Here is a 25003-nt window from a genome sequence, read left to right as displayed (position 1 = left end):
TTGTTAGTTTAAGGTAAATAATTAAATATATAACATTTTAAAAAGAATTCTCAAAGAATCTAAGTCTCCTTTTACTCAGGATAGAGCAATTTTCTTCTTTCTTATTATAAAAGAACTTATATAATCTCCAAGCCTCAGAAATCGTTAAGAAGAGAGAATTGGGAAAGGGAACCTATTTTACTTCTGAAGAGATTCGGGGGAAAAAGAGAAGAGGTAAATCCATGACTAGATCCTAAAAGACACAAAGCTTATTAATGTGTATATAAGTATTATACCATCAAATTTTACTCATAAAAGGAAAGAAAAATTGACCTTCATGAAGCATTTAAGGGAACTTTGTCCTACATTTGTACTGGAGAGACAGAAGGAAAGGTCTAGATGTCATAAAGATAGGTTGCAAGGAAAAATTCTTATTTTTACCCTCAGCAAAAGCAAATTAGAAATGTGTACACCCAGAGATGAACACACACACACACACCTATGGTCACCTAATCTGTGACAAAGCAGGCAAGAATATACAATGGAGAAAAGACATCCTCTTCAATAAGTGGTGCTGGGAAAACTGGACAGCTACATGTAAAAGAATGAAATTAGAATACTCCCTAACACCACACACACAAAGTAAACTCAAAATGGATTAAAGATCTAAATGTAAGACCAGACACTATAAAACTCTTAGAGGAAAACATAGGAAAAACACTCTTTGACATAAATCACAACAACATCTTTTTTGACCCACCTCCTAGGGTAATGAAAATTAAAACAAAGATAAACAAATGGGACCTAATGAAACTTAAAATCTTTTGCACAGCAAAGGAAACCATAAACAAGATGAAAAGACAACCCTCAGAATGGGAGAAAATATTTGCAAAAGATGCTACTGACAAAGGATTAATCTCTGAAATATACAAGCAGCTTATGCAGCTCAATATAAAAAAAAAAAACAACCCAATCAAAAAATGGGTGAAAGGTCTAAACAGACATTTCTCCAAAGAAGACATACAGATGGCCAACAAAAACATGAAAAGATGCTCAACATCACTAATTATTAGAGAAATGCAAATCAAAACTACAATGAGGTATCACCTCATACCAGTCAGAATGGCCATCATCAAAAAATCTACCAACAATAAATGCTGGAAAGGGTGTGGAGAAAAGGAAACCCTCATACACTGTTGGTGGGAATGTAAATTGATACAGCCAGTATGGAAAACAGTATGGAGGTTCCTTAAAATCTAAAAATAGAATTACTGTATGACCCAATAATCCCACTACTGGGCATATATCCAGAGAAACCCATAAATCAAAAGAACACATGCATCCCAATGTTCATAGCAGCACTATTTACAATAGCCAGGACATGGAAGCAAACTAAATGTCCATGAACAGAGGAATCGATAAAGAAGATGTGGTACATATATACAATGGAATATTACTCAGCCGCAAAAAGGAATGAAATTGGGTCATTTGTAGAGATGTGGATGGACCTAGGGAGTCTCATACAGAGTGAAGTAAGTCAGAAAGAGAAAAGCAACTATCGTATAATAACACATATATGTGGAATCTAGAAAAATGGTATAGATGATTTTATTTGCAGATATAGAAACATAGACATAGAGAACAAATGTATGGATACCCAGGGGGAAAGCGGTGGGGAGGGAGGAATTGGGAGACGGGGATTGACACGTATATATTATTGATACAATGTATAAAATAGACAACTGATGGGAACATACTGTATATAGCACAGGGAACTCTGCCTAATGCACTGTGGTAACCTAAATAGGAGGGAAGTCCAACAGGGAGGGGATATCTGTATGTGTACAGCTGACTCATTTTGTTGTTCACTGAAGGCTAACACAATATTGTAAAGCAACCATACTCCAATAAAAAATTTTTTAAAAAAAATGTGTACACAGATACCTGATTTATTTGACTGAAAAGGAATCTCTTCACCCACGATGACTCTTAATCATCATCTTAAAAACAAGCCCGCCTCCCACCTTCTAAAAGACCTCACTTATTCACGTTCTTGAGTTAATAAAGAATATGTTGATTACAAAGAAACTCAACTCAAAATAAGTTAAACAGAAAGGAGGATTTGATTGGCTAGAAAATCCAGGTCTTCATGAAAGAGTTGAACAACCAAACAAACTTAATAAATGAGCTTGTGTGGTAAGGCAGTAATGAGGCTGGATCTCAGAAACCAGAGAAGCAAGAGTGCAAGCACCCACAGGATGACCTCCAGGCCTCAGCTCAGCTTCCTTCTTATTTTTGGCCATACCACGCGGCTTGTGGGATCTTAGTTCCCCAACCAGGGATCGAACCCGGGACCTTGGCAGTGAAAGAGCAGAGTCCTAACCACCTAATCATCTACCTTCTGCTCACCACTTTCTCATTACAAACTTACAAACAGCATGCATGGCAAAAATAATAACTCTCAAGTTTATGTTTGAGTGATTCAGCATTGAAAGATTCATTGGACTTTCTTTCTAGATTCCAAGAGTGTCTCAATTTGGAAAGAGTGCCCAATATATATCAATGAACCATAATCAGGGGAGCAAGTTCACGTAAGAATATAAGAGTTCCCTTAGTGTCCATATGAGTGGGTGAAGAGAGAGCTATTTCCAGAGGAAGGAGAGCTATTCCTGCAGGAGTTGTCACAAGACAAACAAATCACACGTTGGTAAGTAGAGCAATAGCCCCCAAAGATGTCCATGTTTTTATCATCCTAATGCCCGGAACCTATGAATATATTACCTTGTATGGTAAAAGGGACTTTGCAGATGTGATTAAGTTAAGGTTCTTGAAATGGGGAGATTATAATGGATTACCTGTGTACGCCCAATATAATCACAGGGTCCTTATAAAAGAAAGAAGGGGACAGGAGGTTCAGAATCAGAGAGAGATATGAAGATGCTACACCTCTGGTTTTGAAGATCTAAAAAGGAGCCATAAGCAAAGAAATACAGCCTGCCTTCAGAAGGCGGAAAAGGCAAGGGAAAATTCTCTCTGAAGCTCCAGAAGAACACAGCCATGCTGACACTTTAATTTTAGCCTAGCAAGCTACATTTAGATCCCCAACCTCCAGAACTGTAATATAATAGATGTACTGTTTTGAGCCACCAAGTTTGTGGTACTTTTTTACAGCAGCAGTTGGAAACTAATTCACAGTCTGCCTATTGTAACCTTACTTCTTTAAGCAGCAGACTTATACATGCCATGTTCCAACATACACAATTTTCCATTATCTTGAGAGAGTAATTTAAAATTAAAACTCCACCCTCCCCACTTATATTTAAAGTATAACTTTCTGCAGCGTGACTTCTCACACCAGCCCTCTGACTGATCTCTAAAAGGCCATCAGATGACTTCTTAGTGGACAAGTCATGTCTCCACATCTCCTTGGAAATACAGACCCATCAGTAGATTCCATTGACCAATACTCCTTCTTGAAAAGTCTCTCTTCCACATCTTTGCGTTAGTGTCCTCTCTCGCTCTATTTTTTATATTGAGGTATATTTGACAATTAAGAATTATATATATTTAAAGTGTATAATTTGATGATGTGATATATATATACATTATAAAAAATAATCAGCACATTCATGTTAATTAACATATCCAGGTGAGTGGGCTCTTTTAATTCTCTATTGCTGGTTTATTTTGTTATTTCCTCTTCGACTGATCCCTTAAACATAAACATCTTATCCTCCAGCCTATGATCTGCTTCTCCTCTATACACTTTCTCCAAAGATCACTGGCTTGGCACATGGAGACACCGAGATTTTAGGCTTGTGTCTGACAGTCAAATATTGGTCAGAATGTTTAGCATGATTGCATTTCCCAAATGAAGATAATACCTGCTTATATGGTCGTTGGATGATCAGAGACAACATCTAGAAAATATCTGCACATAGTATAGACAATAAATTATGTCTTTATTATTTTGCTTCCTATGTTTCTCCTTTCATCCTTTTATAGTTGTCTTTCTCTAACCTGCCTCTTTCTTATCTAATTCTAAGACTGCCTACTGGACATCTGCCTAAGGATGCCCTTATGGCCACATGTCTAAAAACCATCTCATTTCTCTCCTCCTATAAACCACAACTTCTGAGCTTTCTACCATCATAACATAATCACAAGTAGTCAACACCCCAAATCACAAGTCACAGTCATCACCCTGACTGGAAAGTTAATAAGTTAACAAATTACCTTCCACCTAGCTGTTTCTTTCTTTTTTCTTTCGTTCGTTCTTTCTTTCATTCTTTCTTTCCTTTCTTTCTTTTCTTTCTTTCTTTCTGGCTGTGTTGGGTCTTCGTTTCTGCGTGAGGGCTTTCTCCATTTGCAGCAAGTGGGGGCCACTCTTCATCGCGGTATGCGGGCCTCTCACTATCATGGCCTCTTCTGTTGTGGAGCACAGGCTCCAGACGCGCAGGCTCAGTAATCGTGGCTCACAGGCCCAGTTGCTCTGCGGCATGTGGGATCTTCCCAGACCAGGGCTCGAACCCGTGTCCCCTGCATTGGCAGGCAGACTCCCAACCACTGCGCCACCAGGGAAGCCCCCAACTAGCTGTTTGTTAAAACCAATTATCATGAAATATCTCAGTTGACTTCTACATAATATACACACTTCTATTTCCAAACATTTTCTATTTTCTTTTACCCCCATTCCCAACCCTACCATCTTCATTTTCTGTAATGATACTACTTTATCATTTGATGAAAATGAGTTCTGATGAGCTATCTCATCATGTACCCCTTCACCTCAAATTTTCTCAACATCTCAACACCACAACATCCCTTATCCTTCTATCAGAGAAAAAGCATTACTCTTCCTTTCCACCTACCTTTGAAAGAAGGAAAACCTCATATCAATTAAAAAAAACAAGTTTAAGTGTCAGAGAGACCTGGATTAAATTCCAAGCTTTTTTCACTTATTAGCTATATGATCTATAACAACTTATCTTTTGTTTTGCTTTATTCAACTGTAAAACAGGCAAAATACCTCAAAAGACTGAGATGCTGATTCAAAATGAAAGGGCTTTGGATGGTGCCTTTACACTATTCTTGATCCCATTTCCTCTTGGTGATATTCCCCTGCTCACTACTGTATATGCTCTCTCTCATGACTAGACTTCTAACCTCAATCTCATCTTATTAAACTGAAATAGGGTTTGAGACTAAATGTCCTTCCTCCAAACCAGACTGACTGAAAAATGTTTAATCACCATACAGGGGGTTGCCTGATTCAGCAAATAAAAATACAGGACACTCAGTTAAATTTGAATTTCAGATAAACAATGAATATATTTCAGGATAATTTTTTAGTATAAGTATGTTGCATGCAATATTTGGGACATAACCATACTAAAAATATTTATTGTTTATCTGAAATTGAAATGTAACTAGGTATCCCCATATTTTATCTGGCAACCTTGACGATATATCATTTTAGAGACAGACGGGATCTTAGAAAAACCTCTGCTTTAATCCTTTCAAGAGACTTAAGTGGAGTGTTCTAAAGGTTAAATGAGTTAGTAATGTATGCAAAGTACCCAGAAAATGCAGGGCACATGGTAAGCCCTTGTTAAATTGTTGCTATTTACTAAAACTTTTGAAAGTCTTACAGGTGCTTCTATTAATACTGACAAATATTACTATTTTATAGATGATAAAATTTAGGCTCAGAGAGACTAGGTGACATTATCAAGGTCTTGTGGATGTATAATGGTAGATGGTCACCTCCTCTAACTGCTAAGCTGACGCTTTTCATATTATTGGAGGTTACCTGCCATGAACTGTTGTAGGTCCCAATTTATACAACAACATGTGGGGTTACCTCAGAGTACTGGTGTCTCAGTCAAAGCAACAATGTAGTTTAAAAAGATAAATCTGCTCTTAAAAAAAAAAAAAGGAAGAGAAAGTAGGCAAGAAAGGAGAGAGGGAGGGAGGGAATGCATTAAACTGAAAATGGATCATCCATTATCACTCTGGGTTTTGTGGTTTATTAAGATAAGCTCATCATAGGTAAAGCATTAACACACTTTTACTCCTGCTGAGTGACTCATGCCATGGAAAAGTTCCTGTTTTCCTTTACTCCTCTCCTACTGGTAGATAATACCCTTTCTTATTAATAGTCATTTTCACTAGAATTGGTGAAAACAGATATTTAAAATGAACCATTTTTACTCACTCCATAGCTGAGAGAACTCAATTCTGAGGACAATGAATTGCTGTCTCCCTTCTTTACAATGGACCAGTATGTGCCTAATGCCATTTCCTAGGTCTTCAGCTGAGATATTACCAACCTAACAGGGATAAACCACTAATATGTGCAGGGACAGGATACTCTCAAGACATCTCATATTTTAAAAACACACTGGAATATGTCTATTTTGTATGATCTATAACCTCCCACACAGTATTGAAAAACACACACTGTGCTGAAGAAACAAAGTACAGAGGTCTAGTTATAAATAGCTACAGATGTAACTAGAAGAAATTAGTATTTGATTTCAAATACTAATTCAAAGATATACTAAGGATCTAAACCTATTTCAAATACTAATTCAAAGATACACTAAGGATCTAAACCTATTTTATTTTGAATTGGCAATGTTAAACTTACTGATCACCTAAATGGACTCATGAGAAACCTAATTTGATATTTCAACCCTTAAAAAGCAAAGGGTCAATATTTATTTGGTTTTGAAACGAAGTGGCTATAGCTATTGATCACAGCATAACCAAATACAAGTCGACTTGAACCCAGACCAGTGGATAAGTATTATGGTGAAGAATAGCACACATGTGAATTTTTGATATTATCTCTTAACTTAATTAAGAGCAAATACTTAGTTTTCCTATTGCACTTCATTTGTCACCTGCACCGTCTTGATTGAAAATCAGTAGCAAGTAAGTGTCTAGACTTACATTTTTGACTACATTTTTGAGTAATTCCTTGACTACATTTTTTGAGTAATTCCTGGACTGCAGGTATAGCAATAATAAAATAATGATTCTAGTTTAACAATTATTAGACTCCAATCCAATGTCATCAGTAAAAATAAGGCCATGAAAGGAAAGTACAACATTTTCACTAACTTTCTAAAAAAAATCACTTCTAAATAGCTGCTTCAATCACTTCTTCTGCTTGGCAAGCAGCGGGGATTTTCTAAAACATTTTAGTGCTCACAGTGGCCCACACATTTGGACAAGTTTACCTTCTTATCCTTTGTGGTCCACTTGCAAGAGTGAAAAGAATTAGGGGAGCAAATATACTTTACCTCAATCAGAATTCTAGGTGCAATCCGCAGGAGACTTTTATAACAACCAATTTTCTGTAGCCAAATCAGTCACAAGCCATACGCAGGATTGCTTATGCAAGATGGGTTCACCACAGGTGGGACAACTGATGAAAAACCATTAGGGTAACTAGCGTGCAGTCAGCATCACTGGGGACCTGGCAGATTCAGGTAAGGATAGTACCTTCCCAAATATATCATAATCAGAGGACTGTTGTATCCAAACTATAAGGTGTTTCAACTTAAATCCCTGAATATCATTTATGTCAAAGGTCTAGTTAATACTCAAAACATCACAATTGATGAACTACATATAAATTTATAAAACAGTAAATAGTTAACAAAGATCCTCTTATGTTTTAAACTTGAAATTTTTGTAAAAAATGTGTCTAAAATAGTTAACAACCAAGTATCATAGGTATAGCAACAATAAAATAATGATTCTAGTTTAACAATTCTTAGACTCCAATCTTAATTTTTCTAGCTACAAATGCCATTACATTTTTTACTTTAATTATTTTATTACAATACACAGCTATAGTTAGTTATAGACTTGATATAGGAATAGCTATTCTAAATTTATAAAATCTTTAGACAAAAGAATTATAAAACTATCAAACAATATCAAATTTTGCATCAATAGTTTAATAGGTTGTGTTATTTTACTAAAATTGAACAATTATTTTCAGTGTATATATGATACATATTGTTATGATGAAGGTTCTAAAATACGTATACCTACTTTTTTATTGTGGGAAAATACACATAACATAATTTTTTTTTTTTTTTTTGCGGTACACGGGCCTCTCACTGTCGTGGCCTCTCCCGTTGCGGAGCACAGGCTCCGGACACAAAGGCTCAGCAGCCATGGCTCACAGGCCCAGCCGCTCCACGGCATGTGGGATCTTCCCGGACCGGGGAACGAACCCGTGTCCCCTGCATTGGCAGGCGGACTCTCAACCACTGCGCCACCAGGGAAGCCCAAGCGTACTGTTCTGTGATATTAAGTATGTTCACATTTTTGTGCAATCATCACCACCATCCATCTCCAGAACTTTTTCATATTCCCAAACTGAAACTCTCTATCCATTAAATACCAACTCCCCATCTTATCTTCCCCTCAGCCCCTGGCAACCACAATTCTACTTTCCGACTCTTAAGAGTTTTACTACTCTACGTACCGTATATAAGTGGAATCATATAAGTATTTGTCCTTTTGTGACTGGCTTATTTCACTCAGCAAAATGTCCACACAATTCATCTATGTAGTATCATGTGTCAGAATTTTCTTCCATTTTAAGGCCGAATACTATTCTATTGTATGTATGTATTACATTTTACTTATCCATTCATCTGCAGATGGACACTTGTATTGTTTCCACCTTTTGGCTCTTGTGAATAACACTTCTATGTACACAAGTGTACACATATCTGTTTGAATCCCAGCTTTAATTTCTTTGAGGTATATATCCACAAGTGAAATTGCTAGATCGTATGGTAATTCTATATTTAATTTTTTGAGTAATTGCATGCTATTTCCCATAGCAGCTGCACCATTTTACATTCTTACCAGCAATCAAGTTACATTTTTGATCCTACTCCTTTTTAGTAGTGCCCTGATCTTAAAGCCCAACTGTCTAGTTTGGACTGACCGTCTTTGAGGCTAATAAAAATAATCTCAAAAATTATGCTGATAATGGTAGTCCTCATAAGTCCTTGGTTTTAACGGATGAAGATGTCTCCTTACAGCCCTGTTAGCATCCTATCACTGTTACTTCTAACTTCTCCCTATTTTGGGCTCTTTGCATCAGCATATATGTGTATTAATGTAACAAAAAGAGAAAGGCACTTCTCTGTGTCTACTCAGGAAAACAAGTCTTAGTTTTTGTCATCCTGAATTCATTTGCAAAAGGTTCACTATTTCTCTTCTCTAGTATCCAACCCTTGTGTGCTTTTTGTGCTGTTTCCCAGGCCTGAGTTTTCTCTGGGTGCAATCTCAGATTTGCTGGGCCTCTCAGGGCTGTTCGTGATGTGCCAGGTCACACTCCTGAGACAAGGGGAATTCTGCCCTGGTCCTGGACCAGTAAGCTCACTGCTCCTGTCTTCTTCTCCTGGGCTCTGCAGGTGGTCACAACTTCCTCTACCATTACTACTTCATCTTCACCATCACATCTTCCCCATCACCCTTGATACTTAGATTCCTGCCAGTTTCTAGACTCTCATGTTCTCCATTGTTTGAGGCAGAAAGAAATAACTTCTGAGCACCATTCTGCTAAGAAAAATATCACCCTTCCAATTCATTCTGATCTATTCTAATTCACCCCCTTTTTAAAAAGAGTAATTCAGGATATAGCTAGAAGAAAATCTAGCAGAAAATGGGTGTACTTATTATTTTTTTATAAGAGGATTTCTATTCTTCAGTATAATGGAAGAAGTGAAAGAAAAAAATAAAACACTTAAAATATCTCTACATAAAAAATTGCTACAACTTGGATGGATCTGGAGACATTATGCTAAGTGAAATAAGCCAGAAACAGAAAGACAAATACTGTATTATCTCACCTATATATGGAATATAAAATATTTAAACTCACAGAGTAGACAGTTGAATGGTGGTTGCCAGGGACTGGGCTTGGGGTTGGAGGGGGTTGGGCAAACAGAGAAGTGATGGTCAAAGGATACAAAGTTTCAGTTACACAAGATAAATAGTTCTGGATATCCACTATATAGCATAATGCCTATAGCTAATTGTATTATATACTTAAAATTTGCTAAGAGGGTAGGTCTATGGTAAGTGCTCTTACCACTAAATAAATAAATAGGATAATAATAAAGGGAGTGGAAATAAATGGGAGGTGATGAATATGTTTATGACATTGATAGCAGTGCTGGTTTCACATGTATATACTTATCCCCAAACTCATAGAGCTACATACCTTAAATATGTACAGATTTCTACAAGTCAGACATACCTCAATAAATTTTTTTTATTTTAAAAAGAAAGCATGTGACCTAGAAAGTAATGCATCAAAATATTATCAGTAATTAAATAGAGTATTGGGATGATCAAGTGATTTGTTTTTCACAGATATATTTGTGTTTGCCTCCCAAAATAATTATATATTACTCTCATTATCAGTAAAACCAAAATAGTTAATTAAGATAATATCAGTGATTTAAACAAAATGCATAGTAGTGGAAAGACCGAGTGCATTGGAAGAATATCTTCTGGAGCATGGATCTTGTGTTCCACCACAAACTAGCCACATGCGCTTGGTAAATTACATAAGCTCTCTGAACCTCAGTTTACTCACCTGAAAATCAGGTTATACTACTTTTCCCTTGAAGGGTTGATATAAGGACTGTGAGTCATCATAAATATGAAGCACCAAAATGTGGTATATAGTAAGTGCTCATCACATGAGAGCCAATAGTACATCTTGCAAAGTTTTTACCTTTTAATCATCTTTTTCCCAGCCTCTGGAGAGCAAGAGACACCATGTTTAATACATTAAAGCTACAGCTGGCATTATCCAACTCAGCAGCAAATCCACTTAAACACTTTAAACACTCAAAAATTTCCCAGCCCTGCCTGTCTGCTTGCACTAATGATCCCCAGCGCTCGGAGACCTGCCTTTTATTCCTCCTATGAGGCTCTGGCACCAACGCAAAGACTGGTTATGTTTCTCACGTTCTGTCTTCCACTTGCACCCCTTTGTTCAGAGTACTGTAATAACATCTCAGAAAGTAAATTTGTGCTAGCACAGGTAAACTTTGTTATCCTGCGGCACATTCTTGCTAAGCCATTAAATGCTCTAGAGTAAATCCTCCAGCTCTGCAGTTTAATAGGGGGTCACTCAGAGTTGTGGAACCAATTACATTCCCGCTCCCTGCTTCCCTCTACGGAAAAGGATTGACAAAGCACACACAAGAGGCCCGGTTACTGAAACGAGTCACTTTTCCCTTAATTGCAGCTTAATTAGCATGGTCATCTCAGTGCTAATGAACATTAGTCCAACCAGATTTCAGCCGAAAGCAACCCTAGAGAACTTCTCCAAGGCAATCATTTTATAGATGAGAAAATTCAAGTCCAAAGAGTGAATGAACACCTGGGACACAGTCGGCACTGATTATAAGCTTGGTGAATGAGTTAACTTTTACATCAGAGGGCTAGACTATAGGACAAAAAGTGCTAGATAATGTATTTTAAGGGATGACTATTGTTCTGTACTATTCTAGGAGCTTTACATGGGCTAGCCTTGGGGAACCTTACCACAACACATTTTACAAATGAGGAAACTGAGGTTTAGAACATTTGGTGATTCAACCAAGGCCACAAAGCTCTCAAGGGGTGGAGGTGGACTTTGATCCCCAAAAATATGTCCGCAGGTCACACACTCTTTATAAATAGTCTATGCTCTTCTTCAGATTAGGGCTCCAGTCATGCATTTCTATTTTTAAAATATCTCTTAAGTCCCTCCATTTCTCTCCACCATTAATATTACTTAAGTTCAGCCACCATCCTCTCTCACTTCTGCTCCTGAAGCAGCCTCCTAACTAGTTTTCTTATCTGCAATCTTCTCCCTCTATTATTCTTTTCAGAACTATCAGACTCATCCTTCTGAAAGACAATTTAATCATACCATTCTCCATGGTTTAAGCCCTGCAATGCGTCCTCATTATCCTTGGTATATAATTCAGTTTATCAAAGGCTCATAGGACCCTTCATATTCATTTCCCCCTTGAAACTCATAGGCTTATCATATTGAATTTCTTTCACTTGCTTCAAAGCAATACTCTCTTTAACCTCTGCTCTAATCCACCCTTTGCCCTTGCTGGCTAACATCTATTGATTACAGGTTGCAGCTTAAACTTACTTGGGAAAGCATCCACTCAACCTCTCCCAAGTCTTGCTTAGATGCCTATTCTTTGTAGGTGCTTCTCTAACAAAGAAAAACCCCAATCATGCCATATTGAACATTATTGTTGAGTTGCCTTTTTCTCCCATTAAATTATTTACCAAGGCAACAATCAAACTAAATTTGCCTTTTCATCATTGGATCCCATTTGCCTAGGAAATTTTTTAATCTCTCTTTACTTCAAATTCCTCAACTAAAATGAGGATGATGAATGATACCTACTTCACTGAGTTAAGTGAGAAAAGACATGTAAAATATGTAGTGCCTGACACATAATAATGACTTAACGAATGGCAATAAATATAAAATTTCAATATACAGATACTTTGTGATATTTCATTAGGAAGGCCGGACAATTATATTAAATATCAGCTAAAATGGTGTCTATTATGTTTAAAATGAAATACAAATTTGATTTTGAACAGTGGCAAGTTAAAGAAATGCTAAGGGAAAGGGTGAAGATGAGGGAGAGCAAAGGGGAAAGGCAAAGTAGGCTTTGAAGAAAAGCAGGGATTTGAAGAAGCTGGCCTTCTTGTGAGCCTGCAAGGCCCAGTATCATCCTGTGCAAAGGCCCTGTGGCCAGGGGAGCCCAATTTAGCTTCCTGTATGTACACACATACATTATATATATATAAAAAATGAAATAAGTTACAACTTTTTTCCATGCATGGCCAGCAAAATAAGAAACAAAGTTCTTTTGGTAAAGTATTTTGACTTTGGAGTATTAACCACTTGACAGACAGCATGCTAAGCACTGCCTATATATCCTCATGTATCTTCATAACAACGTTGACTGACAGTCACTGTTATTCTTATTTTACTATGTAGAAATTGAGGTTCATAGAGGTTAACTAAATAGCCCAAGGTGACACAGCAGTACATGGCAGAACCAAAATCCAAGCCCTAGGCTTAAAGATGAGGTTATGGCCCCAAACCACAGTACAGATGATCCTCATTTAGTCTCCAAGTGAATTACAGAAGCCCCTGACTTCGAGTATATGCAAACACAAGGAAAGTCAAGTAAAGGCCCTGGATGCTACAGCTTCAGCTCCAAAGGGAAAAACAAAGTCAAGGTTTAACTACCCAGAAAGCACCCCAAACTATAAAGAATGTTCTTCCCTTTTAAAGCCACCCTCATGATGTCAGGCTGCCAAGCATCTCCTTGCTGGAAGATATTACATGACTTTGCAGAGGATCCCAGTGCTTCTACTTCCCTCACACTCAACAACCCCATGCCTCCAGCCTCCTATTTGCTTTCTCTTTAAGAAAATGCCCTCCAGACCCAAACATAATGTCAAACAAAAATAAATTTTTATTTCATTAAAACACCACTTCAGGCCAGAACAGGATTCTTATAGCTTAATCTTGTTTTCATGTCAAACATCTTAGTTGAAAAACAATTTACAATCATTGATTTCCCCAAATTCCCACTCCCAAAACATATCCCAAATATTTATCTCCCAAGAAGTTCTGTATTAGCAGATTAAGTTATTTCAGATACATTGAATTATGATCTCTCAGGCATTTAAAATAATATAAGCAATAACTAAAAATACAACCGTCAAACTGTCCAAAGAGAACTTAATAGCCCTATTTTCCCTAAATTTTAAAACAGTGAATGAAAGGAAACAAATATTTGAATATCAAATCAAGATAATATTCTTCAGAGACAAATGTGAAAATAGGAAGTTGATTTCCCTGTAAAATTAAAAAGTTATACAGCATGTCATGGTACATTGCAGACTTTAAAGTTCATGTGACTTACTGTAGGATCTTCTTACATTTGAGATTCCATTCCAGTAGGGCTGGAGTAGGACAGAGATTCTGCGTATTTAGCAAACTCCTGGTTGATACTGCTGCTGCTGGTCTAGGTAACCAACTTCGAAGAGCAAGAACCTGGTATTTGAGTGGCTCTTGAGTTAAATAACGTGAGTTTGTATCTGCGTTGCAATTTGACTACCTTGTGATCTTAGGTGCATTATTTAACCCTCTGCCTGCTCAAAGTTGTCTGTAAAGCAGGGCTTATCAGAATGTTGTTATATAAGGCAATGTATGCGAAACATTTATCACTGTGTTTGGCAAATAAGAGATAATTAGAAGAAGGAGCAGGAGGGGAATTAGTGACGAATTAATGTGTTTTCTTTTTTTTAAATTTATTTTTTATTTTTTTTGCAGTACACAGGCCTCTCACTGTTGTGGCCTCTCCCGCTGCGGAGCACAGGCTCCAGACGCACAGGCTCAGCGGCCATGGCTCACGGGCCCAGCCGCTCCGCAGCATGTGGGATCTTCCCAGACCAGGACATGAACCCGTGTCCCCTGCATCGGCAGGCGGACTCCCAGTCACTGCGCCACCAGGGAAGCCTCTGTGTTTTCTTTTAATGTGGCTGTTTAGTAGGTGCAGAGGGACAAGTCCTCAGCCTTATGGAAATAATGGAATTGTGTGTGTGTGTGTGCTCACTGTTTCACAACTATTTCAGTATATATGCATATATATTCACTATTTCACAATTATATAATTATACATATATAATATATAGCTTTAGTGTCAATTCACATATTTACTTAGCCTCTCTCCAAAAAGAATAAGAATGAATGATAAAATGATGAACACCCCTCAGGATCTAAAGAGCAGATATAAATGGGTCACTGAGTGTGAGCTTCTTGACTCAGCTCAGGACCTAAAGACTGGGTCAAAAGCCAGAAAATTCAGGGAAGCCTTGAGCTCATGAAACTGCTAACACAGGACTAACTCGGCTACTGAAAGACTACTGAGAAATTCCGACGGCCACTTGGAGCTAATTTCCCAGCCAGAGGAATTTCTGGTCAGCTAGGAATGATAAAAGATTTTTCAGGAGGAGTAAAAATTAACTTGACTAGTAAGAAGAGAAAACAGCATGAGCAAAGATCGTGTGATAAAATGGAGTGTGGTGGGAAAGAATCATTGGAAGAAGGTAGCCATTCTGGGAGAGCAAGAGGCTACGTGGCATGAAACGAGGGTAGATACTGGGGCAGTGCCAGATCATGTGTGACCTGGAGTCCATAGAAGGAGCTTTGTGTTGCTCTTATGAGCATTAATACGTTTTAAGCAAGCACTGACATGATCAGATTTCAAAATATCACACTAGCTTCAGTATGATGTAAGGTCTGGAATGAGGCCAGAGCTGATACTGACCAGTTAAAAGACTATGAAAACCATTGAAGACAATGATGGTAGAGTGAGAGAGGGGGATGGTGAGGCATAGGCACTGGAAATCCTCAAAGGATTGTAAACAGTGAATCAAGAAGGTAAGGCTGTCACTTTAGAAATATGTATGATAAATTAAAGATGGCAAGTCCAACGTAAGGTCAGTTTAAAGATTATGACAAAAGGACAAGAAGAAAATATGAAGATATGCACTAAGATTGAGGGGCTGGAGAGGAGGGAATGGATTTAAGCAATACTTAGAAATTAGAATCCCTTTTTTAATCACCTGTTTGATGGTCCCCCAGCAGTCGGTGACATCATCAGTAAGGGAAGGATACAGATAAGGATTTGAAAGGCTAGGTCAGAGGTTCATGACTTGCAACACGGCTTAGCTGAGATACTTAATACACTTAACCATTCAGCAGCTTAATGTGTGTCTTCCTTCAATCCTTCCACCTTTTTGCTAATAAAATTTCAGAGTTGCGGTAGTTCTCAGAGCAACACTGTAAGTCAAATAATATCATCCAAGTATAATTTCCCAAATATTTTTATGAAAGGGAATTATGTTCTGACCAAGAGGTTGATATGCAATGATTTAAAAGCCAGACCTCAAATGTCATATTTAATTAACTGTAGCTTGGTGTGTGAGTACCCTGGATGAATGAAAACCATTTTATCAAGAGGCTGTGTCTGAGTCTGTAAACCGGATTGAACCTCTAGAGTAACGCTAGTCATCACAGGGTTTAACATCTGAAACCTGAAACCAGAGAATCAAATCTTATGAACTGAAACACATAGGGAGTCAACAGGTCAATGTAGTGTCTCGCTATTCGCTATAATGGCACTAAGCAATCACACGGATGGACTGGCGGAGCAACGTTCACGTGAATCACTGTTGTAACATCATCCTGTGTGCGTTTTTAGTTTGAACTATCTATGAAAGAGCTAGAGGAGACACCTGGCAATGCCCCTAAAGTAGGCGCTTTGACTCAGGAGCAGATAATGCCAAGATGAGTGTGTATTTATCTTTATCGCAGAGAGCTGGATGGCAGTGCAGCCTGGGAAAGTTCCAGGGACATAGCTCACCCTTGATGATGAAGGGATCAGTGCTTTAAGGGAAAGAACATAGGCTTTAGAAGCTGGACTATTATAAACCTGCTTTTGCCCTAAAGTACTGCAATTCCTTGCTTTGCGAGCTTGGGAAAGAGAGCTGAATCACATTTTCACCTGTGAAATAATAATGACATTTATACCACATATAAAGACTAAAGAGCCAATAAACAGAAAGCACATGGAAAAGTGACACACTTGTCACATATAGGTGCTCATAAATGTGTGTTTTTCCCCTCATTTTTCGACGAATGCTTCAAGACTTTAGTGTACATAAGAAGCCCCCAGGGTGCTTGTAATACTGTAGGTCCCTAGTCTCCACTTGCCAGTAATTCTAACTCATAGGTCTAGAGTAGTACTCAGAAATGTATATTCCGAAGTACACCAGTGACTGACACAGTTGATACCTCAACTGACTACATGTTGAGAGAGTGTTATAAGAAAGCTGAGACAGTTATTCAGGGACACAAAGCGGCAATCCTGGAACCACTACGAGAAAAGCACCGATAAAAATACACTACAAAAAAGGACTCAAGTTTCTTTGAGTGGCCCCAAATCTCCATAGGAAAGAAGGTGTTCCTTACCTGGGGCCAAATGCAGGATATTCCTCAGAGACAAATGTCACTGACATTGAAGATCATTCTGCAAAGTAACCTCAAATTTAAGACAAAACCATAAGTGATTGTCCTAAGACCGAGGATGTTCAACTTTAAAAGGTTAACTCTCAGGGCTTCCCTGACAGTCCAATGATTAAGATTTCGCCTTCTAATGCAGGAGGTGTGGGTTCCATCCCTGGTCAGGGAGCTAAGATACCACATGGCTTGCGGCCAAGAAAAAGATAAAACATAAAACAGAAGCAATAATATTGTAACAAATTCAATAAAGACTTTAAAAAATTGGTCCACATCAAAAAAAACCTTTAAAAAAAAGGTTAAGCTCAGTGAGCTCAGTGAGTTCACTTATTTAAGCTCAGTGAATGAGTTTTTAGGAAAAAATGAATCAAATATTTTAGTATTAGGATATATATTTTCCTATGCCAATTCATAATTTTCTGTGTTTTTTCCCCCTGCTTTGCTATCTCAGAATCCCTAAGGAGCAAAGTCAGTTTCCTCTTATTACCCCCTCACTTAACATTTCCTTTGCTCGGTGCTGTACACAGAGCTCTCACATTAAGAACGATGAGTCAGTCAATCCTCTCCGTACAGGATGTAGTATTTTATAATGTGTGCAAACACAGCAGCAAGTACAATGACATGCTACCTGATTTCCAAAAACTGTTCATCTCCCTAGGCAAGCTCCATTCATTTAACTCGGCAGCCAACTTCCCCCTCCAGCAGTGGTTAGTGAGTGACCCAACTATTCTCATTCCCAGGTACCTTTCCATTCATCTAATAGCCTTGCTCTTCAAGATGTGTGAATGTATTAAATCACTTGGTCCTGGGCGGTGGTATATCACAGCTCTGCACGCCTAACTTCCACTGAAGCCACCGATAAGAAAATCTCATGAAAGGAGATCACTCAAGATAATAATCTTGTTCCAGATATGATTTGGGGGGGGAGCCAGAGACCATAAAAAAGGGAGAAAAGGAGGAGAGGAAGAAGATATCAGGCAGCATGAATCAAAAATGAAAAACAAAGGAACAGTTTAGGCTCCTTCTTTTAAAATAGCTTTGGTATATGAGAGAATGAGAAAAGATTTCCCCCAAATCACAATACTTTGGGAACAAAACTAAACTGGGCTTTGTAAATAAGAATTTAAGACTTAGGAGAAAAATAGTTTAAAAGTTGCTAATCATTACTTTGAAATGCTCAAAAAAAAACCCCGAAAAACTCCAAACATCTCTCTATATTTAGGTCTTTTTAGAGCCCCAGAGAGAAATCAAGGAACTAGTAATCAGCACTTTCAAGCTTAAATTCTAAGTGCCCCCAGACAATCAGAAAAGGGAACTTTCTTCTCTTCAAAGGCGTACGTAGTATGTGACTCGACTGAATGCAATCAGGTAGAGAACATAAAAGACCTGATTCTGAGTTGAAACCAAATTTCAGAGGTACAGGGGAAAAGGAGGACCGCAGAAAACGGGAGAGACAAAATCATCAATCTATCTCTCACAAGATTTTAAGACACATATATTTTTCCGTATCTACAGTCTTTGTAGCTGCAAGAAAGGCAAATTAATTAAGGAACAGTTTGTTTTAGGAAAACTATCAATGAAAAATTTCACTTCCTGTAAATAATTCTTTCTTATACAGTACACTCTGTGCTCAAATATATTGCTATACATGTTTCCCCAGTCACATTTATTGCCTAAAGTAAGGTTCACCTATATTCTGATTTCCCCCACCACGAGGATTATCGGGTCACTTGGCCCACACTGTGGGTATATTGCATCACCAGTCCTAGAAGAATATATAATGTGTCTATATTTTGTGTTCTCACACGCTGAACTCTCCAGTACTTTGCTACTTATTTCGCTGTGATCTTGTGAACTAGATATGGTAACAAGGCCAGCTAAGTATAGGCCCACCTCACTCTGTCCATCCAGTGTGTAATAATATAGCTTCTACTGTCCCTGTGCCAAAGACCATGCGTGGTCCTAAATTTTCACAATAACATTAAATACCAGCTTAAGCCACAAGGCTACTCACAACCTGTAACACCCATCCCTCTTGCCCAGCCTCTTCTCCTGCCGCTCCAAGAAAAAAAAATGTATAAGCCTGTTGCTACAGTCCTATTCTACCAATTAGAGTCGTGCAAATGAGGCATATGGTTCCATATCTCTGTACCTTTGAAAATTTTTCTCTCTTTTCATAGGGCTAACTCCAGCATATCCCTCAAAACTCTACTCAGGCATAGAATCTCCTGGAAGCTTTCCCAGGTCCCTCCTTCCCAAATCTCTCTCACCTCTGTGACCCCAAGCTCTGCTGTGCACAAGTCTATAGTAACCTCTTCACTGTTCATTTTTTTTCTTTTTTTTTAGCAGTACGCGGGCCTCTCGCTGCTGTGGCCTCTCCCCGTTGCGGAGCACAGGCTCCGGACGCGCAGGCTCAGCGGCCATGGCTCACGGGCCCAGCCACTCCGCGGCACGCAGGATCCTCCCGGACCGGGGCATGAACCTGCGTCCCCTGCATCGGCAGGGGGACTCCCAACCACTGCGCCACCAGGGAAGCCCCCACTGTTCATTTATTAGTCTGTCACCCACAAACAATTTGACTCATTGATTTATTAGCATGTTGCCATTTTAGGAGTTCTTTCTACATCTGCTTCCATGCTAAGTACCCAGACCTCTGGTGAAGCGTTTAATTCTTAAAAGTCACAGATAAAATTGTTTTCTCCATTCCTCAAAAGGGAAAGCAGTCTCTGGGGAAAAAAATGATTTGCTCAAGGCTAAACAACTACAAAACAGTGGAGCAAAGATTGGAACCTCCAAAGCTTTCAGTCTTTGCCAGTTTCCATTACTAGTCTTCTATCTTTAATGACAGTAGCAATGCTCAGCCCTTCTTAAGTGCTGAATAGATACTTACTGATAAGAATGAGTGAATGACACTGTTGATTATACACAGTTGATTAGATTAGGAAAGGTACTTGACCACAGCTGTGCCAATCAGATTCTCTCTCCCAAGAATTTACAATTGGACTACATTCATGTTATGTTAACCTCCAAAGTACTATCCTGGAGAACTTATTCAGTGACAAACTGGGCACCTAGCTCACAATCTCTCTCTCCTTCAAAACCTGCCATCATCCTGGGGAAACTGGATACCCCATCCGACATGCTGGCATCTCACTTTCCTGAAGCCTCCAACAGATATTTCCACAGACCTCTACTATTATCTTGATCCCCTTACCATGAGAACTGACCCTAGTCTGCAGGGACGACCCCAGGAAGTCAGGTTAAGAGTATGTAACACATTTCTTGGACACAGTTGATTAGATTAGGAAAGATATTAGACCAGAATTGTGCCAATCAGATTCTCTCTCCCAAGAATATAGAACTGGACTGGTCAACTGAACAGAGAAAACAAACTCTGGAACTGGGAAGTGGCCTCATTTGTTCATGTACATGTCAAGCAGTGAAATCTAGTGTAGAGAGAGAATATTGAAGCAGATACATAAAGCAGAAGCAAAAAGGATACAGAACATCACTTGAATTATTAATATTTTATACCTACTTTTACAGCCTGGCTTAGTTCCAGGACACCCTTGGGTTTGTTCCATGAACTATCCGTGTACATATAATATCTCACAAATTTTATTTATTGTTTTGCTTGAGTTACTTGGAGAGTTTTAACTAAGATACTTCTTCATGTCCAGGTACCTTCTCCATCACTTTTCTTTAGTCACATGGACCTTGGATGCACACCAAATAGCTTTATTGTTACAGAACCAAACTTGGGTCTGCACGCCTGTGTGTAGTAAAGCCCATCTACTGACACTGGGTGTGGTAAAGGAAAGTTCAGCATTTATTATAAGGTGCCAGACAAGGAGTCCGGGCCAACTAATGCTCAAAAAACACCCAAACTCCCCAGTGGGTTTTAGGAAAGCATTTTTCAAGGCAAGATGAGGGAGGGGAGTTGAGCTTATGCACAGTTCTCTGCTTGGTTGATGGTGAGGTAACAGGGTGGTGTCACAGGGGTTAATATTATCAATCCTCAGGCTCCAGTACATCCAGAGGCTTTGTGCTCATGGCCATCATGTAGTTAACTTCTTCCATTAGGTGGGGGTTTTAGCATCTGTAAAACAACTTAGAAAATATGCATCAGGCACTGTTATCTAGATAGTTCAAGGAGGAACTAAAGATTCTGTGGCTGCCATATGCCTGATTTACTGTTTCAATTCTTACCAGTTCTCCTGGCCCAACTGCTACTTTTGTCACTACATGTTCACGTCCTTTCAATCACTAATTCTTAAGCCAGGCTTTTGTGACTCAGGGGAGGCCTGGGAGACTACAGGTTTTCTACAAACGACAGACAGGGTGAGGACATGGTGGGAGGAGTCTGTCCCTGGAAGGCCCCATAGGGTCCGGCTCGGTTACATGACTTCCAACATCATTAAGGCCAATATCCCCCTTCTGACTAAAAATTTAGGTTTTCCAACTTGCTTTGTCAGCTAATTTCTCTACCTGTTCATCAACCCTATCTAATTCTCTAGCCCACTGGGGCCTCAACCTTCTTCCTTTCCAAAAGCATCCGATTGTGTGTTCATCTCCCTTCCTATTCAGTTTAAATGTCATGGTCTTTCACTACTACCACCTGTCAATAGACTTCATTTCCTTGCCACTTTGACCTTCTCTAGGATCATCTAAAACCCAAACATCCTCACACCAACCATAGCAACCAACTTGGATGAATCCAATTATCATGCTTTTTCTATACCTGTACTTGGACAGCTAATATACATATACATTATATATGTATACATATATATGTATACATATATATGTATACATATATATGTATACATATATGTGTGTGTGTGTGTGTGTGTGTGTGTGTGTGTGTGTGTGTGTATATATATATATATATATTTCTAAGCCAAGCACTGTTTCAAGTGTTTGCTTACAAAAACTCATGTAATATATGAGGTAAGTAATATTATTTGTATTTTACAGATAAATAAACTGAGGCACAAAAGGAGAAGTCACTTCCCAAGGTCACACAACTAGTAACAGGCAGAGCCAGAATTCAACTCCAGGCAAGTCTGGCTCTATAAAATGTGTTCTTATTTCATCCTTCTTCACATAAAAATATAAAAATATATATAAACACCACTTTATAGAAATTCTTTCTCTGTACCACCAAGAAGTTGAAATGTAGGTATGCACCCCCATTCTTTCTTTTCCTCCATCCCTCCTATTAGAATACTCCCTCTCTTTATGTCTGGATTTCTATTCCCTATACCCCATCTTCTCTGAAATCTTACTCTGGTTATTATACTCTCTCTCTTCTGTTTCTAAACCCTAACAGTCTAATTTCTATTTTTTATATTCCAAACATTCTGTTATTCATTTTGCTATTATATTTTTAACAACCAAGAGATACTTCTTGGTCCTGATATTTCTTTCTTAGTTTAACCTTTTTCTTGTTTAAGGCACACAAAACTTTTCTTATCTCTCAAAGGACATTAATTATAGTATTTTGAAGTTTACTTTGTTTTCTCCATTGTCTTTGTGTCATCCATGATTCTTTCACCTCTTTGTTTATTTTGACCTGTCTTTCATGATTGAGGTTTTGAAAGGATGCTGTTTCTTCTTTGGCTATAGATTCATTCTTAAAGCACTGATGACCTAATAGAATCACTGTGTTTGGAGGAAGAGCTTTCCAATATTAACTTCTGTGCAGAAAGATCTAAACATTCTGCTTGGGGACTCCAAAATATATCTGGGTTGGTTCAAGTTTGACATCTGTTATGGGCTGAACTGCAGTCCTCCCAAATTCATATGCTGGAGTCCTAACCCCCAGTACTTCAGAATATGAACTTAATTGGAAATAGGGTTGCTGCAGATGTAATTAGGATAAGGTCATACTGGAGTAGGTTGGGCCCCTAATCCAATATGACTGATGTCCTTATGAAAGGGAAATTTGGACACAGAGACACACACACACACACACAGAGCATTATGTGAAGATTAAGGCAGAGATTGGGGTCATGCAATAGAATTGAAGGAATTCCAAAGATTGCAGGCAAGCCACCAAAAGCTAGGAGAGAGGCATGGAACAGATTTTTTTCTCACAGACCTCAGAAGGAACCAACCCTGATGACACCTTGATCTCAGAGATCTATTCTCCAAACTGTGAGACCATAAAATTATGTTGTTTAAGCCACCCAGTTTTTGGTACTTAGTTATGGAAGCCCTAGCAAACACCTCTAATTGCGCTGTAGGAGAGTTTGTTTCTTGCTTCTGCCATTTAAGGAGCACGGTGATAAATACCAACTGGGATGCCCACTTTTCAGTATGTAAACTTTCAATTCCTCTGTTTGTAGTCCTGCAATTCACCACCTACACACCCAAACACACACACACACACACACACACACACACACACACACACACACTTCATCCTGTTGTGTCCGGTGTCCTGAAACTTTTTGATTTAATTTCTTCAGAGAAAAAGTCTTCTGGATAGCTATGGGGGGGGGGGCGGGGGGTTCTTCTGACTTTGATGACTGGGGCAGTGGATCAACAACTCAGGCGCTCCGTACGCAGATCTTCAAGATCCCCCTCTTTTCTTCCTATGCCTGCTATTTACCTTCTGTGGTAAATGGTTTCTCTAAGACCTGAAACTCTATGAAGAGTTTTGAGTCATTTAGAGGTACTGAAAATTCAGCAATATTCTTATCTCCTTCTGCAATAACCTAATTTCTAAATTTCTATGCTTCATAAATGACTGATCATTTCTCTGTTTTGTGGTTTTCAAAAGCACGTGGCATACTCACTGTCACCGCTGTGGATACATATCTTTCTTAATCCTTTTATCCTCATTTTAACTGGTTTTCTAGGAGTGTGGAGGTAAGCATGTGTGAACAATTTATCTTCTCTCAACAAAACTCAATAAGCCTTTAAATAGGTTCCTAAATTTGTACCTCTTTTAATTCCACATTTCCCCTTAACTACTGTTCTGTCAGCCTCCTCCACAAACTTTGAATTATTTATACTCTTTATCTCTATTTCATTACCTCTCCCTCCAACCTCACACATCTCATCTAAGCTTCTGCCCCTTCCCCAGCTCCATTAAAAGTACCCATATAATGTCCCCTAAGATTTCGATGTCATTCAGTTGACTTCTGATCAGCACTGGTTAGATGGACATCCCCTACTTCTTGTCACATTCTCTCTCTCTGCCTCTCATGACACTTTATCCTCATAACTTGCCTTCTACCTTCAAGGCTATGCATTTTCAGCGTTCTTTGTTAGCTGAGTCTTGTCAACCTGAAGTTTAAATGTTGGGCTTCCCCAGGTGTTTCTGTGAGGTACATTTCTCTCCCAGGCTGCTCTCTGCATGATGGTTCATGCTACTCCCATGGCTCCACTTATTGTGATTCTTAGATGTACTACTCCAGCTCAGACTGAGTCTGGGACCCACTGACCCATATATTCTACCACCTATTTGACATCTCCTTGCAGATTTCTTATAGGCATTTCAAACTAAATATTTAAGTTTAGAAAAGGTAATAGGGACTGCCCTGGTGGTGCAGTGGTTAAGAATATTCCTGCCAATGCAGGTGACACAGGTTCAAGCCCTAGTCAGGGAAGATCCCACGTGCCGTGGAGCAACTAAGCCCACGCACCACAACTGCTGAGCCTGCACTCTAGAACCGTGAGCCACAACTACTGAACCCATGTGCCACAACTACTGAAGCCTGCGTGCCTAGAGCCCGTGCTCCGCAACAAGAGAAGCCACCGTAATGAGAAGCCCGCGCACCACAACGAAGAGTAGCCCCCGCTCACCGCAACTAGAGAAAGCCCATGCACAGCAACGAAGAC

The sequence above is a fragment of the Stenella coeruleoalba genome (genome assembly GCF_951394435.1).
Source record: "Stenella coeruleoalba genome assembly, chromosome: 11".
Classification (NCBI taxonomy): Eukaryota; Metazoa; Chordata; class Mammalia; order Artiodactyla; family Delphinidae; genus Stenella; species Stenella coeruleoalba.
The sequence above is the reverse complement of the archived record's forward strand: the minus strand, read 5'-3'. Positions refer to the sequence as shown.